We start from the raw sequence: 16,695 nt of genomic DNA, 5'->3' as shown, positions 1-16,695 counted from the left end.
GGCATACTTATTTATTGGCAAAGCATGCATGATATTTTTCAGATGCACGGGAGAAAATTATTGTCAATATATTTGCATGTATTTTTTTTTTCGTTTGAAGCAATCACTCTTCCTTGTCCACATGATGAATTTACTATCTGCTGACTTGAGTGAACACAAATGTTATTGTTTGTTCTGTACCTTCTAATTATCTTCACACACCTTTCACTCTTTGATCGTTCCAGGCTTTTCACATCAGAATTCTCGGCCCAACCTGTGACTGGGCTGTGGAAGCAGCCAGAAAGCAGCAGACTGCAGGAAACTCACTCAGGTACTCTGTTAATAAAAATAAGAATGAGAGCAACAATCTTAAAGATAGAGAACAACCTGAGGGTTGATGGAGGAAGGTGGGTGAATGTTGGGTATTAAGGAGGGCACTTGTGATGAGCACTGGGTGTTATATGTAAGTGATGAATCACTAAATCCTACACCTAAAACCAATTTTATCATATGTGTTAGCTAACTAGAATTTAAATAAAAACCTGAAATTAAAAAAAAAAAAGAATGAGAGCAACAACCTCTAATGCCTATGTGGTTTTCTTTTTCTTGGAAGTATTTTTTGTAATGTGTGTGCCTGTAGAAAATAAATCCCCTCTCTTTTTTCTTTCTTTTTTTTTTTTTTTAATTTTTATTTGATAGTCACACACAGAGAAAGAGAGAGGCAGAGACACAAGCAGAGGGAGAAGCAGGCTCCATGCACTGGGAGCCCGATGTGGGATTCAATCCCGGGTCTCCAGGATCGCGCCCTGGGCCAAAGGCAGGCGCCAAACCTCTGTGCCACCCAGGGATCCCTCTTTTTTCTTTTTTAAAACTAATTAGTAAATTTAATCAGTTAATGGAATTTTTAGAGAAAACAGTCTCTCAAATCTTATCAATAATTTTGTAACAAAAATCAAAATATATCTATTCACAAAGAAAATCCCCTTTCTTTTCAAAGCAATGTTGGGTTATATTGCACAAAATAATATTACCATCTTCACTGATTCATTGGCTGGTAAAAGGATACCAGTGTGAATAGAGACAAGAGGGGGTAGAAAAACCAAGAAAGAATTTGGTAGGCATTTAGTATTTTTCCAAGATATGCACATCAGCACTGAGTGTATTCCTTCCTTCCTTTTCTTTTTTTAATAAAACATCTAATTGGCAATTTCTATTTGTTCAATATTTTGCTGATTATAAGGTGAATTACCATTTTTTTCCCCTCCACACTACACTTAGGGAAGATAGTTCTTATTTTTATCATCATTTTCACTTTGCTGTGACATAAACTTGTCCAAAGTTGTATAGGTTGTGTGTGACCTCTATTTATCAGCCCAGGTTTCTTCTCCCATTATATCCACCCAGACAATCCCTAAGATCTCTTCCAGCTCTGACATTTGGTAGAATAAAAGCTTTATGAGGGTGAGAACTTGCCTGTGTGGTTCAACATTCTATCTCCATCATTTTGCACAGTGCCTGGAAAGTCCAAGGAATTCAATAAACAATTTTTTAATTAAATTGAAGAACATGCCCTATACCCCTTTTATAGCCTCAAGAGTTAATGCTAAAGTGATTACTTGATGAGTGATACTAAGCAGCTGGCGCCCCAGAAGGTGACAAACTAAATCCTGTATGAGACCCAAGGATATATACAGAATTACATACAGCTGTGCCACAACAGCAAACACAGCACCCACAAGAGAAGAGAGATTAATATCCCATATAAACATCACCACTACTGGTGATGTGGGGGTTGGGATGAGGAGACTGGCAGGACATCCCCTGGCTTCCATTCTTGAGTCTTCCTTTCCCTAACGACATCATTCTAGGATACTGGAGCTCTGAGGGTTTCCAATAATTTGGCCTGAAAAATTCACTGGGTTTTTCCAGCCTGGTAGTACTTCCTCCTTAAAGCTTCAGCTTCTCAAATTGGTAAGCATTTAATTTCAGTTATAAAATTAGTTGCTTATTGGTATGACGTATTAAACTGATAATCTACCAATGAACAACCCATTACAATTTACACAGCATTTTCACCAGACAACCATTTTATAGAGAAGGAAGGAAGATTCCAGTAGAGATAACTGTTTTGTCCCAGATCACACAACCAATAATTTATAACACCAGATTCAGGCTTTCTGACTCAATATTCTCAAATCATTCCATTAGGACACTCCCACTGTGACACCAGTACTGTCAACCAAACAATCCATGAAAATCATGGGCTATAGGGAATCATGGAAACCTACTTGCTCCTACTCAGTATCTTTCCTGTATTCATGATGGATTCTATAAACATAATCCACTCTATCCCAGTCCTTCCTCAGTTTCTTCTTATTAGGTCTGCAGTGTCCAGTGTTAATTGTAGCAATGTCTGTGAATTCCTAAGGTGGAGTCACAGGACCTCTTTCTGAGCACCTTCCCTTATTGCCAACTTTATGAGAATGTTCTCCAGACATGTACCCTATGCGGTATGTGGTCCTCAGCCCTATTCATGGCATGCTTACCTTCCTAGATGCCTAACTTAGAAACCCAGAAGTCATCCTAAGCCCATCTTCCTCACTTTCCTTTCTATATCATCCAGTCCCTAAGACTGGTTGATTCTTCCTTTGAAATCTTTCTTCATTCTGTCTACCTACTGACCCTAAAGCCACTTTTAAGTCCCTGTCACATCCCATGGGGTTTCTGCGATAGTCTCCCAACTGTTCCCTCCCACTAGCATCTCTATAAAATGAAAAGGGTGATGTCCAACTCTGCTCTATACATCATGAAAGGAAAAGGCCAGGGCCAATGTCAAATGCTCTACAACGCTTTCTAAAATCAGACAGTGGACAATGCCAATGTGTGGTTGTCCTCACTTGCCAACCTCATCTTCACCTTGTTCCGTTCACGTTTTTCTTCAAAGAAACCACGCTGCTGAATAACAGTTAGACATTCTAAAGTAGAACTCTATGCTTGATCAGTAGAAAGTGGCATCCTGGCCTACGTCAGAGGAAAGATGACAGGCGACAGCAGAGGAGCCATATATGACTTCAAAATACATTACATCTGCCTGCCGGGCAGGGATTGGGCTCCCCCAGGGCAGGTCTCTGCAAATGTACCCTTAACATTTGCCTGAAACCTTCTAGGGAGCTTGTAGTCTGCTCTGAATTTCTGTTTTTACTACTCTGTCCACAATCTCCTGGTCTCTGGGGAACTATTCCACACCAAGGACCAGGTAAGGAGGAAGGAACACCAGACATGAAATCAGAAGGCCCCTAGTGACCATGGCTAACCCCCATCACCTCTTACAGCCTATTTCCAAACCTGGTAAATAAGGATAGGGAGCCTCACCAAACTGACCTCCTGGGTTACAGAGAGAATTGAGAATCATGCAACATATTGAGGTCAATGTTTGAGAGGGCTGGAGGAGACATTGGTTTTGGAGTCAGAAGAAATGGGATTTAAGTCCAAGCTTTGCCACTTACTCTCTGATCTGGGCCCAGCCAATAAGAGCCTATTGGAACCTCAGTATCTTTATCTGTTGAGTATAACTAATAACATATCCTTCATGCAGAGCTTATGCAAGTGAGAAAATGCCTCACACATGGTGTGATAATATTATTATACTGTATTTGGAGTACTTTCTAGAGTGTTCTATTGTCCCAGGGTTCTTTGCATAGCCTAGCTCAGCATCTTGCTCTTCGAGAGTCTGCTGTCTGGGACTCCCTCACCTGCTGGGGAAAGTATGCCCCTGGGGTGTGTGTGTGGGGCAAGGCTGGAAACTCCCAGTGGAAGAGATCATGGCTTGTCTGGAGATGGCCTTTTACTGTGGGTGGTCTGGTCAAAACAATAGTTAAGTATGAATCAGGCTCCAGGAATGGTGCAAGGACCACAAGACGAGGCAGATCTTTCCAGGGTGGGAGCACTTACAGATGCCCAGGAGCATCTTGGTTGGGATTGCCTGGTTTTACATGTGTTCGTGTGTCTGTTTCAGTGATGTGTGTGTGTGCGTGTGTGTGTGCTTGAGATGAGCAGACAGCAGCAGCCTATCTTTGACCTGTTCAGATTCTTCAGTCAAGTCAACCATGCCTTCAGTGCAAGTAAGGAAGAGTCAAGTAGGAAGAGTGCTGCGCTGGCATCGCAAAGCCTAGGCTTCATCTTGGCCTTGCTCTGTCTGCTGGGCCAGGCCTCAGTCGTCACTCCCTCTCTGAGCCTCAGCTTCCCTTCCTAGAGAGCTCTACCCACCCCGCAGAAGCGTGTGCAGGTTGTGGCTGGTGTTAAAGATAGCAAGCCCTCGGTGAAAGCAGGAGAGTCCCAGTCTTGCTACAGAGATGCTATAAGAAAAAGGATCTCTTTCTGGTGTCACACTGCTGGCAGCACCTGCCACGAAAGACGTACTTCCACAACCTCTGGGAACTGCTCTGCCGTGTTGTATTGGGACTCACTGGATATAAAAGGCAGCGTGACCAGGATTCCTAATTGTTTATGGATCAAAAGTAAATAGGTAGGACATTGTAGCCTAAAGACAATTTTTTAAAAGATTTTATTTATTTATTCACGAGAGACAGAGAGAGAGAGAGAGAGAGAGAGAGAGATAGAGGCAGAGACACAGGCAGAGGGAGAAGCAGGCTGCATGCAGGGAGCCCGACGTGGGACTCGATCCCGGGTCTCCAGGATCAGGCCCTGGGCTGAAGGCGGCACTAAACCTCTGAGCCACCCAGGCTGTCCCAGCCTAAAGACAATTTAAAGAAAACTGTCAATTAAAATTGTTAAAACTATTTAAAAAAATAAAGGAATGCTAAGGAGATAAGCGTAAGCTAGTAATGAGAATAAACCAGAAGAAAGGCTGCTAGACCTGGGCTCAGAATGCCTGTGTTTTTCCCCCCTCTTCCACTTCTACTTTGGCCTGTAAGCTCCCTGAGGACCCGATCATATTTTGCTTATAACTGCATCTCACTGTACCTGGCACAGACTAGGAAGCTGTTTAATTTTTTTAATAGTTTATTTATTTATTCATGAGAGACACACAGAGAGGGGCAGAGACATAGGCAGGGGGAAAAGCAGGCTCCCCTCAGGAAGCCTGATGTGGGACTCCATCCCAGGACCCCAGGATCACGCCCTGAGCCAACGGCAGACACTCAACCACTGAGCCACCCAGGTGCCCCTAGGAAGCTGTTTAAAAGTATGTACTTGTTAGCAGATTGGAACAATAATACCCTCACAATACATCATTGTGTGTTAGAAAAGCAAGCAGTATGAACAGTGTGTAGGAAAAAAGCAGGAAAGGTATTAACGTTGTTACATTAATAGCCTTATCTTTGCATGATGTGATTATATGTTAACTTAATTTTCTTCCTTTTTTTTATTCTGTAACTTTCTACATAAAACATATATTAGTTATATAATTTTAAAATTTCAAAATGTACCTATCAATACATAACTATATTTTCAATACCTCCTTATGTTTTTTAAAAAAAATTTTCTCTTGGATGATCTCATTAAACTGTAAAAGAGATGGGGGGAATAAAATGTTAATTCGTATAAAAATAAAAATTTTGCAAAAATTGGCATCTAGAAGCAATAATGGAGGCTGGTTTTGTTCCCAGTGATGCATAGAGCACAGATCAATGTGAGATACTAACTCACAGCAGGAACTAGCAAAGTCTTCATACTCTCTACCTGTTAATTCAGACTGGGTTGAAAACAACTCAAATCCTCAAAATAGAGTCCTGGCTCACCAAACCTCAGGATATATGCACTATGGATCATTACAGTGCTTCAAAGATCTCTTACACTTCTAAAATGTCAAGTATGCACGTTATAATATTCTAAAGTAATATTTACATGAAAGGCTGCTAAGTTGCCTATATATATTTTGTTATAACTCTGTGAAAACTCATTTTTTAAAGAAAGACCAAGTTCAAACAATGTAAACATAGAAGTAGGTCAGTTCCTTGTTTTGTAGTATTGCTTAGTTTTACGATTTTTGTAAGAAAAGAAAACAAGTGGAAAACAGTGAATGGTGGCCCACCAGTGATTAAAATAATTTCTAAATTTCCTTGGAATTCCAGAAAATGATAAGCAAATCATAATAGAGAAACAAATGCTCATGTACTATGCTGTTGTTAGGAATGTAAATAAACCCAAGTTTCCTAAAACATGACTAGGATATACATATGTCAGATTTTAAAAGTGTCATTTTCTTAGTTCTACCAATTCTATTTTAAGAATTTCATCCAGAAATAACCAGATACCCAGAGACATTTATCTCACTATCACTTGTGATGTGGAAAAAAAATAAAGGACTTACAAAAATGTCCAACAGTAAGGAATGAGTAGAAGGGATGGATGTACCAGTAGAATGTAATAGTCAGGCAGCCATTCAAAACATCCCACAGACGGGCACCTGGGTGGCGCAGTCACTTAAATGATCGACTCTCGGTTTGGCTCAGATCTGATCTCAGGGTCCTGAGACGGAGCCCAGCTCAGGCCAATGCTGAGTGAGGAGTCTGCTTGAGCCTCTCTCTCCCTTTCCCTCCACCCTTTCCCTGCTCTCTCTCAGTCTCTCTCAAATAAATAAATTAAGTCCTAAGAAAAAAAATCCCATGTTATTGTATTTAGTATTGGGGGGAAAAAAGCTTCATTAGAATACACAATTATTAGATTACCAAATAGAACATGCCATATAATTACAGTTATCTTAAAAAGTTCCTGAAGAATGTAAACCAAAACCTTGACAAAGGTTGTTTCTAGGTCATGGAATTATGGGTAGTTTTAATTCCTTTCCATTTCTTTTAATGTCTAAATTTTCTATTATAAACATATATTACTTTTAAGTTAATGACTATTCCAAATATCATAGCTGGCAAAATCGTGAGGCAGACTCTTCATTTTTGGTTCAGTTGAAGATAGAAATTGCATCGCCATATGCAAGTTGTTTTGACCCCATCTGCAAACATACTCGCTTCTCTCCTCCACTCCCCACCCCACCCTGATATATAGAAAAATTTGTCAGTGCAATCTTCTTTTCTGGCACTAAATGCTTGTGCACACATCTGTGCTCACATGCACGTGCATGTACACACATGGCCATGCACCCCCGTGCTGGGCTGGTTGCACCTGGCAGGATGAGCCATGCCCAGGCCCCAGGAGGCCTCCTCAAGCCCCAGCAAGCTGCACTCTCTGCAGGCCCTTAGGCAGGGTATGCCCCTTCTTTGGGACTCAGTTTCATCCAATAAAGGAATGAATTGAACTAGAATGCTCTAACGGCCCTCTGAGTTAGTGGTATTTTATTCTAAAGAATAACATTCCTGGATGGGAGGAGGAATTATAAGAAAAACGAAAATAAATCTTAGAGATTCAGTCCCCAACCGTTGGGCCTCTTTTCCTGTTTGGATGTGACATGAAAAAGATGCTCTTGTGAGGTCCCAATTCAGGGACTTGGGGCTGGGGCGGGGACTTTTGGAAAGCCAGCTCTCAGAAGGAATGGGAAGTATGAAAAGGACTTATGAGCATGGGCTAAAATGGCAGAGGATTATAACGGACATGCCATGGGCTGGGTGACAGGATCTTACTTCCAGCAGGGCTTTGGGTCCACACTCTGAATCCATGAGGCCTGGTGCCATGGGGCTTAGTGAAACCTGTGCAAGGACGATGAGTGCTGTGCTGGGGCTGGTGCACTGGGTCTCAGCTGACTCCCCTGTTTCCACACAGGACTGACTTTGCTCTGGGCCTCATCTCAAGTGGCTAGTATGAGGTGAGAATGGGAGGATCTCTCTTTTCAGAGCCTCAGGTCCCTTACCTATGAAATGAAAGCTTTGGACTAGATCAATTCAGAGGTCCTTTCCAAGTCTAATCCTGAATAAAAGCTCTTACACCGTTGGTGGGAAAGCAAGCTGGTAAAAACAGTATGGAGTTTCCTCAAGAAGTTAAAAATAGAGCTACCTTACGACCCAGCAATTGCACTACTAGGTATTTACTCCAAAGATACAAATGTAATGACCTGAGGCAGAATTAATGTTTATAGCAGCAATATACAATAGTCAAAATATGGAAAGAGCCCAGATGTTCATCAAAAGATGAATGGATAAAGAAGATGTGATATATATATACATGCACACACACAATGGAATATTGCTCAGTCATCAAAAAGGATGAAATCTTACCTTTTACACTGATGTGGATGGAACTGGAGTATATTATGCTGAACAAAGTAAGTCAATCAGAGAAAGACAATTATCATATGGTTTCACCCATATGTGGAATATACGAGGAAGGGGGAAGGGAGGGAAAATCGAATGGGAAGAAATCATAGGGGAAGACAAACCATAAGAGACTCTCACCTACAGAAAACAAACTGAGGGTTGCTGGAGGGGAGGTTGATGGAGGGATCTGGTGACTGGATGACAGACATTAAGGTGGGCACGTGATTTGACTAGCACAGGGTGTTATATGCAGCTGATGAATTACTGAACTCTACGTCTGAAACTAATGTTCTATATGTTAGCTAATTGAATTTTTTTTAAAGAAAGAAAGATGCTTTCTACAAAAAGAAAAAGAGAAGAAAAAGACCTGAATTTGAGAATTACAAACTCTCTCGTGGTTTGGCTAATTCAGAATATGTACAGAATATTGACATTGGACATTAATGATGCATTGACTCATGAGGGTTTGCTCTTCTTTTGTGAATGGTGGAACACTTCAAGTTGCATGAGCTTCTAGACCTTTACCTGCCTTCCTTCTGTGTCCTGGAAGAGCAGTATGGGCATTTGATGCAATTATTGTTGCAACTGATTTCTGTCTCTTACCATTTTTTTCACATATTTCAATTTTGTTGCCTTCCTTTCTTTCCTACTTTCTTTATCTCTTCTTTTTTACACTTTTGGTGTGTCACACATAAGATAGAGGCCATAATTTTCCCTGTATCTCTTCCGGATACGGGATGAAGCAACACTCAACTTCGTATTGAACAATGGACTCTTCTGCTCAAGACACTCTGGTTTAAAATCCAAAACTTGAATATTTATTCCAGTTTGATATCTAGATGCTGACAATCACACTGAAAATTAAATATGAGTCCCAGTCCATGTTTACTACCCAAAAAAGGACAGTTTTGAGGTCATATTTTATCATTATATATAAAAAGTGAAGTGTTAAACACTAATTGTGTGCCTGGCACCTGTGTGGGAATTCTTCCCTCCAGCCAGGCTCAGCCACTCAGGGAAACTCATAGGGCAGAGAGGGCTCCACCCTGGGTGAGGCATCGGCCTGGACTGGGGAGAAAAGCAGGCTCATCTGGTGGTGTACTGCTTTGCCAGTATTTACCGCTCCCAGGGAGCACGCTGATGGCTTTTGGGTGATACCTCCTTGGTGTGTAATTAGGTCTCTTGTCCACTAACAAGACCTTGACTGTGAACCATTCAGAATCTTTCCTTCCAGTCTGGGAAGGATGGCATTCAAGATACAGGATGGCATTCAAGGATCCTAGATTCCAAGGTTCCACTTTTATCAACCTCCCAGTGACTTTGTAGAAAAGTCATTTTCTCCTCAGATGAAGTAGGTGGGTCACTCATTCATTTGTTCATTCTGGTGCCAAGGTTTGGTATAGGATGGGAATTGCTTGTTGAAGAGCTTGCCAAAGGGAGGGTAGGAGAGCTAGCTCTGGACCAGGCTGCCTGGTTTTGAGTCCTGGGTCTTCCTCTCCCAAGTTGTGGAGGCATGGGTAAATCACTTCACTTTTCTGTCCCCGGTTGTCTTGTCTACAAAATGGAAATAATGGTAACAATACTAACCTCATCAAGTTGTTGTAAGGATTCAATGGGAACTCAAAATAGTGGCTGGCACAAAGTAAGCACGCAATACATGTCAGCTCTCTCCGTTAATGAGAGAGAGAGAGTTGTCAATCATTAAAGCACAAACAAGTACGTTGTGTGCTTTAATAGAAGGGTACACCTGGGAAATGATTGATTCTGGGGTATTCACAGAGAACTCCTCATCAGTTAGGGCTCCGTGAGAGGAGCAGAACCACTGCGTGTGATATAGAACCAGATATTTATTTTCGGGGCTCAAGGCTCTCAATTGTAGGGACCAGCTCTGCTCATCAGTCAGTGCAAGGCTGTTGTTTCACAGTTGATGCTGGGCTTGGAGTCAGCAGGGAGGGCAGTAGGGAGGGAGAAATGGACATAAAGTGGGGAAACAGATGACAGACTGCGACCAGCAAGGGCAAACCAGAGCCCGTTTCTGCCTCTCACTGTCTCCAGATGAAGATGCTAATGAACTGCAAGACACACAGCCCTTCCCACATTGTCCACAGGTTGGTCCAGGGTTCAGAGGAGCTGCAAGAAGAGGTCCGGTGTGACCTACAGGAGCTGAGGGCTCAGCTGCTGCCCCATCACAACAGGTGAGCCAGCAGATCAGGGACAACATGTGTGATGATGCCCACTGTGCCCCGCACTGAGCCACTAAATATTAGAACATAGTAGCTAGGCTTCTCTAATCCAAATGCTGTGCAAAATGTCATTTGTGGCCAATGAGGCTATGGAACTATGCGGGGAAAGGGAGTCTGGGGAACACAGTCCCAGCTTACCTAAATTGACCTAGCGCAAATCCACTGCAGCTCCACAGAGAAAGTGACGGAATTGGGTCTGAAAGCATTAGTATTTGCAACGAGGAGAAAGGAGAAGGATGTTCCAGAACGGGGGAATAGTGTGTAGATTGTGAATAGGTCTGGTGTATTTAGGATGCTTGTAGTGACTGCAGCATAAAGTGTTCATCTTATGAGGCCATGGAATCAGCCCAATATAACCATAAGTCATGGTAGCTTGAGGAAGTACAGATCTCTCTATCCATTGGGCCATAATTTTTCTTGAAGCAAAGACTGAACTTTTTGCTTCCAGGTTAATGTCTTGGCCAGCATCAAGGCACTTAGACAGCAGCAGGGAAAGGAGTATTGAATCTGGAGCCAGGAGACTGCCTGTTGATGCCTACCCCTCTGTGTCCCACTCTCAGTGTGGGGGCTTAGACAACAATTTCACCCTCTGGAAGCTCTGCTTTAAAAGGAGGGATGTGTACTGAAGTTATAGCCAAATCTCTAGAGTCATATCAGACCTTGATATTTTCTAGCAACTTTCAGGAGACAAAAGGCCACAGGAATTTTCATTCTAGTGAAAGTCAAAACAGAAAATGCAGGACCCTTTTGCCACATTGCCTGACTTGGATCGCTCCATCTGGGAAGCGGGTACAGGACAGTGTGGCCTCCCGTGGTTGTTCCTGGGGCGTAGGCCTGGGATGATCAGGTGTCCCAGGCCAAGTGAAGGCTCAGTTGTGTTTGTCTTGGTAGCATTAGCCTTGCATTGTGTCAGGAGCGTCCGAAGCTACCGGTAAATATTGGATGAATGAACCTGTGAGAGTGGTCCTGGTTGCTCCATTGTTTTGGCATTGGTGTACGGGCCGCTTTCGGGAAATAGCAAGTAGACTCCTTCATAGGGGAGACTCTGAATCCAAAACAGGTTCCTCAAACCCACTCGAATCTTGTCCTGTATCCCCGGGAAGATTACAGGGTTGAATTAATGAGGGAGAATGTCAAGACATTGCCTGTTTGAGGTAACATGAATTCTTTTTTTGAGGTAACATGAATTCTAAACAAAGAAATAGCCACCCAATCTTTAATTCTCTGGATATATTAATAAATATTCCTGACTGGACCTTTCCTAGACATAGTTATCTCCTCTCTCCAAAATTATTGGAGAAAGTCAAACTAATGCCTTATGGGTTTTTTTGTTTTTTTGTTTTTTTGCCTGTTTTCAGAGATGTTCAGACATTGGAGCCCAGGGAAGCCATGGGCTTGGGCTTTTTGAAACACAATAAAATCTTGAGATATTTAATTTTCCCTCTATTATGACAAGTAATTTTGCTAGCAAACAACACGGCTGTGTTTTATGTTCACAACTCGGGAATTTGGAAAATGGGGGCTTTGGAATCTCCAAATATGGGCTTTACTTCTTAACAAGTATGTGTATACCAGGCACATTGTTTCATATCTGGGCCTCAGTGCCTTCTTCTATAAAAGGGGCACGATAATATTGATTGTTTACAACTCTTTTTTTTTTTATTGTTTACAACTCTTAAGTAAGACGGCATTCATAAACTATGGTAAGTGTTCAATATTGTTTATTTGCCTTATTAGGCCTCAAAACATGAAAATGGCAAAGACCTCTTTCTAAGTTTTCCTATTGCTATTTGTCTGTTCTTAGTATCTTTATTGTGTTATATATTTGCTCTTGAAAGCAGATAAGTGATAACAGGAATGAAGAGATTGAGAAAAAAAAAAGTCATGGGACAAAAAGGAAACTGATCTTATTATTTTTTTCCATACAAATTCTATACAAAAAGACACTGTAATTCTGTTTTGGAGGCAGAACCCATTCATCCCTTTGAGAAGCCCAGGGATATGCCATCATAACGGTCAATTTCCCACTTTGCACAGTCATGTTTTAGGCATGAAGTAGCTCTGAGCCTTGTCTGCTAGACCCACAGACCATCAGCATTAGATGTTCTTAGAGGTTGTCCAGCAAAGCCCTTTCATGAATGGGGAAACTGAGGGGAAGAAAGAGAAATGAGTTGCCCATGATCTCTCACATGGATGGAGATAGTGCAAGGACTGGAATTTATGTCTTTTGATTCCTCATCCTGTAACAGCATGCTGTCTCAGAGCCTTTGCTGACTCATCACATAATCTTGGAAAACTCCCTTCTTTTTCTGCGTACTGGTCTTTCCACGAAACATAGATGGCAAGGCTAAGTCCTGATCCCTACTTCATGGAGGTGCCTGTGGATTAGTCAGACCCAGGCTGCAATAAGCATTCAGCTCCTGAGAGTTGGGTGCAAACCATCAATTATTCATAAAAGATACTTGAGTGTTACAAAGGAAGCTGCTTTGTGCTAGTCAGATGGAGGGACCCTCCTTCCGTGTGGTTGAGAGAATCCATGGTCGTAGTCCGTTAAGGTGCGGCATGATCCCAGATGATTCAGTTGCCCTCCCTCAGCTCCAGCATACTCATCTGTAAACCGAGGAATATGGCCCTGAGCGTCACTAAGCTTCCTTCTTGCCCTAACGGTGTGACCTTCCAGGAGTTATTTCAATCTAGGACTAACTACACTTCCCAATGACAGGGACCCAGGCCAACTTAGAATCACTAGCTGGAGAGTCAGAAAAAAAGCCAAGGAGAATGAAACTAAAGTAGAAAGGAATATAAACTCTTTTAAGCATCGCTTATCTGGTCTATAATCATAACCATGTAAGGATATGCTCAGTTCTCTTCACCTGGAAAAAGATTTCCAACCAGTGTCTCAGAAGTATTCCTGTCTTCCTTCTTTCTCAGGGTAATCATCTTTCCACAGACTCAATATACAGACATATATTGACTATTGACAAGCAGTGATGACAAGCCAGGGTAAGTGGATCCAGGCCAGGATTAGGACCAGGTTTTTGTCTTTATCTAATCTCACTTTCTGCCAGGATAAAAAGGCAGCGTGCGGGAGAGACATGATCTCTGGCCGGGAGTCACTGGCTGGCTCCCCAAGCTTTGGCCCTGTATGTTCCACTTTGAGCCTTGGTGTTCTCTGTAAGGGAAAGGGGTTAGGCTAGATGCTCATTACAGTTCATTTAAGGGCTACCATTCTGTTATTTGGCTTATTTGGGTTCTCAGAGCAGGGTCCTTGAAGCAAGTATCCTTTACCAAGCTTTGTCTCACGGGCCAGAGACCCCCATGTCTTTTCCCTCCAGGGCTCCAGCACAGGGATTGTGCTTGGTCCATTTGCAACTGAAATCTGTTTCCTTGCAATGAGTATTTGTGTTCCAATAATTTTTTTTTAAACTTACACTAAGTAAAGCCAAAAGCATTCCTCAAGTGGCTGCCATTAAAAATGCATTAATGATAGGGGGTTAGGAGTAGAGGGGAGTTGGAAAAAGAAGACCGGGCTTCCCCTTGAAACCCTGCTAGGTACAAGCAGCCATAACTCTGATCCCCTGGAACTGCTGAGTTGGCAATGCCTTTAATGACATCACCTCTCTATAACCTCAGTTTAATATGTTCCCGCAACGAATCCTTCATCTGTGAAGACAGGCACAAGTTGATATATTCATATGGACTTCTTTTAAAAAATAAGCCCAATGAGTTCACTCTGCTTTTAGAAGGCTGAGGAATTAATCTGTGGAGGAAAGAGTTAACATTTCCCTGGCTTGAGCTTTGCAACAGGCAAGCCCCTGCTGAACGTTTGAGAAGCGAACATGCAAACAAAGATGGGCAAAGTTCTTCAGGCTCAGAAGCTTGTTTTGGAAAAGAACTGCAAAAGTTCAGACGGTTTTGCTGAATTTTATCTGATTATTCAAGCTGAGGATGGGAGAACACAGAGGCATCCATGCAGCCAACAGAACATGAGGTGTGTTCTTGCTTCATCGTTGCCACCTTTACATTTTAGCTTATGTGCGTTTTGAGGAGAAACCTAGTCCACATGTTTTATATCTTTTGCGCATGAACTCATGGAGGTGCTGGTTGGTAAGAGGGTGGTCCAGATGGCCAGGTGGCTGCTAAATAGTAGGAGAATCCTCCAAGCGGAAATGCATCCGAGAGTGCAGATCAGTCTGTTCCCCAAGTACAGGCAGAGAACGAGGCAGGAAAATAGGGGCACAAGAAGGACAAAAAAACAAGCGACAGGACAGGATATAGTCTGTGACCCCAATAGAGACTGGAGGGCAGTACAGAAAACCCAGAATTTGAAAGTAGGAGACTGGGGCTTGAGTGTCTTCAGCAACTATAGCCTTAGTTTTCTCACCTGTAAAGTGGACATTTTGATCAATAATTCTTGTTCCCTGAGGTTGTGTTTATAAAAGTCGATGGTTCTGTGCTTGGCACAAAATAGGCACTGAATAAATATTTATTGCCTCTTAATGTTTAAGTTCAATGCAAATCCTGGCTCCTTTATGTGTTCCCCAAACTGATTCACCCTGTCTCCCACCCACAAACCCTAATTGTCACCATGAGAGCAGCAAGGAGTACGCTCTCTTTGGAAAACAATATAAATTGGCTCACATATTTTTTTTCACACCAAACAGCATGGTTTCAAAATGCTCAAAAAAAAAAAAAAAAAAAACCCAGAGCCAAAGTAAATTCTCTCTCCGCACCTCCCCACCCCCCCGCCCCCCCCATCACATTCACATGAACTTTTAAACCTTGGAAATCAGACGAGAGAGAGAAAGAAAAAAAAAGCTCAGCCTTCCATTGCCTCACACTGTATATATATCGAGTTCACTTCACAAACACAAAGTGCACGGTCAGAAGTGCCTTGGGCAAAGTTTGTACTCTGCTTGAATTCTAACTTTTGTTTACCAAGGTAATAAACCGGTCCTCTGCTGCTCCAGGTGTAAAGCTATTATGAAAAGGCATATTTGTATTTTACCCCACCTCCGATGTACGGTATGTGGGACATCCTGCACTGTAAGAGCAGCCTGGGTTTACTGACAGAGAGAGGCGCCCAAGCCCGGGAGGGGTGTCGGCAGCCTGGGCAAGGCCGGGCCCCAGCAGGACCAGGCCACGCAGCCTCCTCTCTGCTCGTCCACCTGCCCCTTCCTACACCCGTGCTGGCCCCCTTCCTGTTGGCGAGAGCCTGGCCTGGGGGCCACCCTCCAGGGCCTCTGTGGTCTCTAGTTAGACAAGATTTGTCTCTTCGGCATCTCATCCTAAGCTTTCCAACCAAGCCATTCCGGACACATTTTGTTCGGCCAGAAAGAGAGCGGACAAATGCAGCAGCTGCAGAGACTCCTGCTCCAATCCTGTAACCGAAAAATCTCCCTGGTGTTTCTCTCCCCCCGCCCCCCTTCACCCTGGCTGTCACACCCTGATGGGTTATCTTGTGGTCTGGGATGGCTGGGAGGAAACTTTCACCCAAATTTTTGACTGAGCTAAATGGTCTGGAACCCACTGTAAATCGTCTCTTGAAATCTTGGCACAGGAAAGAGGAAAGAATATATGGAAGGGGGCCGGCTCAGAAGGCCAGAGCTGTTAGCCTGGGCAAGTGGGAGAGCTGCAGAGGGCTTGCTGTGATGTTGTGGCCTCCAGGCACGTCTGGCCGACCACCCAGAAACTTGTGCTAAGGCACAACACAGCAGCAGCAGCGTCCCAGCTAAACCCCCAGCTGCAGGAGACAAGCAATCCTCTTGGTCTTTGGTCCTTGGCCAGAAAGCAGGGCTTGGGGGGGGGGGGGCTCCCTTTTATCTTCTGGGAAGTCGTTCCAATGTCTTTGGAATTCTCAATTCCTGTGTTTTCTGAGCCCCTACTAAGTGCAGAAGATTGAGCCAGGGGCTAGCACATTGTCCGGCATTCCATAAATATTTTGAAATAATGAATTAATTCCAGCTTCCTCGCTTGAAAAAGTAAGATCTTGAGCAAGATAATTAACCCCTGTAAGCTCAGATTCATCTTCTGGAAAGTGGGAATCATAATAGTAATTTTTTATTGTTGTTTAGAGTTGGTATAAGGACGAAGCAGAGAGCCCCTGGTCAACTCAAAAGAGCTGCACAGGGCAGCTGCAGTGGCCCAGTGGTTTGGCGCCGCCTTCGGCCAGGGGTGTGATCCTGGAGACCCGGAATCGAGTCCCATGTCTGGCTCCCTGCATGGAGCCTGCTTCTCCCTCTGCCTGT

The 16,695-nt window shown here is 43.1% G+C and overlaps 1 long non-coding RNA gene across 1 annotated transcript in view; it reads right to left on the bottom strand.

Moving 5' to 3' along the window:
- LOC144302572 (uncharacterized) overlaps positions 1–16,695 on the bottom strand; it is a 48,211-nt gene that overhangs the window by 2,258 nt on the left and 29,258 nt on the right. Inside the window, exon 4 of the long non-coding RNA XR_013369486.1 lies at positions 202–315. This is a non-coding gene — a long non-coding RNA (uncharacterized LOC144302572). The remainder of the gene's footprint in view (positions 1–201; positions 316–16,695) is intronic.

Source organism: Canis aureus, chromosome 31 (genome assembly GCF_053574225.1).
Source record: "Canis aureus isolate CA01 chromosome 31, VMU_Caureus_v.1.0, whole genome shotgun sequence".
Taxonomy (NCBI): Eukaryota; Metazoa; Chordata; class Mammalia; order Carnivora; family Canidae; genus Canis; species Canis aureus.
The sequence above is the reverse complement of the archived record's forward strand: the minus strand, read 5'-3'. Positions and strand labels throughout refer to the sequence as shown.